This window comes from Crocuta crocuta, unplaced genomic scaffold (genome assembly GCF_008692635.1).
Source record: "Crocuta crocuta isolate KB4526 unplaced genomic scaffold, BGI_CrCroc_1.0 scaffold443, whole genome shotgun sequence".
Lineage (NCBI taxonomy): Eukaryota > Metazoa > Chordata > Mammalia > Carnivora > Hyaenidae > Crocuta > Crocuta crocuta.
Window position 1 is genome coordinate 1,604,808 of NW_027529446.1, and position 1,754 is coordinate 1,606,561.

The following is a 1,754-nucleotide window of genomic DNA, read 5'->3' on the forward strand; positions in this document are numbered from 1 at the left end:
GTAGACCATTTTTATACAGCTGAATCTATAAATAAATATCTATAAATAAAAGTCCTCTGCTCAGGGGTCAGAATCTCTCATTTACAGATTTGTTACTACAAATTCAATTCTCCACTGTCTGGTCCGAGCTGGGACCACGACTCACTCGGCGTGTCCCCTGGGGTCTCTGGTGACTGGACACGGGACAACAGGCCCGGAGCAGGGCGAGGTGCCCTCCCGCGGGCCACGCGGGACGGGAACCACCCTGAACCGTGGGGACCCGGGCTCACGGTCCTCAAACTGTGCTCCCCAAGCTCTTCTAACAGCGCAGGGGAGAACCTGTCCAAGCTGACGGCTGCTCCGTGGGGCCGCCTGAGGCCACAGCCCCATCTGGGGAGCCCCCGCCCTGCGCCCTGAGGCCGGGGGAGGGGATGCAGGCGGGGCAGNGGTGGGGGCCATCCTGCCCCAACCCCCCTCCCCCGCCCCCTGCAGGCGGTGGGCATGGAGAGAAGGACCAGGGAGCCTTCGTACTGGGGAGCAGTTCACTCTGTATTAACAATTCCACACAACATGAAAACACTGCAAAGTGGGTGTGGCACACCTGGACTTTTTTTTTTTTTTTAAATCAGAAATAAGAGCCACTGAACATCCACACGGAGAAGGGGCAGAACCTGCTGGAACCACAGATGCTTCTGTGGCCGGAACCGGCCTGTGTGACGTTGGGCAGCGGTTTCCAGGGACAGAGAAGGAAGAGGGTGGGTGTCCGAGCTCTGGCTTCTTTTCCGGAGACTCCGCGGCAGGCTGGCTTTTTGTAGGTGTTCTTGAAGGACGAGCGACCTTTGGTGGCCTCCCCTGGGCCCGGAAGTTACTCCTGGTCACTTGCCCTCAGGGCAGGCTGGTGGCCTTTTCCTGCCCCCAGAGCTCGGTGGGGCTGGGGCCACGCAGAGAAAGATGAGCTGCCTGGAGGCCCAGCACCCGGACACGGAGAGGGTCAGCCGGGGTCAAAGGGAGAAGGACAGCACATCCCCCGGGACCGAGGTCATCACCCAGTCACTTAATTCTTGGCCTGGGGGACACCTGTGGGGAGGGGTGCGCATTCTAGCTCCTTCCTGGAGTGGGGGAGAGGGGGAAAGGCGCCGCAGCTGCCAGCCCCCGGGGGACATCCAGGCAGGCTAAAGAAAGGGAAACCCGGTGTCTCCCATCCCTGCTCTTATTGGGGGGGTGCCCTTAGCTCCCCCCTTGACGTGGCTGAGAGACGCTGGCTCCCCTGGCCCGGGCTGCCACCCCCCAGCTCCCGCAGATGCCCTGCGCACGCACTGCAGGCGTGTTCATGCAGGACACTGGCCTGGGACGCACAGGCCTCCAGGAGTGCGCTGCGGACACGGTGAGTTACTTGAAAAGGAAAAAAGAAGGGTTTTTTTTCTCAGCTGCAAAGACCCCCGTGGTAGGGCTCCTGGCTGATGGCCACCTTCCTGGGCCCAGGCTGGGACTCCTGGGGCAGGTGTGGCCTGGGGGGGTGGGGGGCGGCCCATCCTCACCCTCTCTGGGCCTAGTTTACTCAGACCCCTAGGTCTCGGGGGCTCTGACCTGAGTTTGAGTTCACTTCGGGGCTGGGGGTGCTGTGGCTGCCAGACTTGGTTCTGCGGTTCAACCGCAGGGACCTCAGTGGGGCTCCTGGGTTTTGCCTCCCCTCTGGCCTCTGTGGGGGGCCGCTGTGGTGGGGCCCCACAGCCAGAGCATCGGACCAGGACAGTGGGGACGCAGGGAAGGGGGGC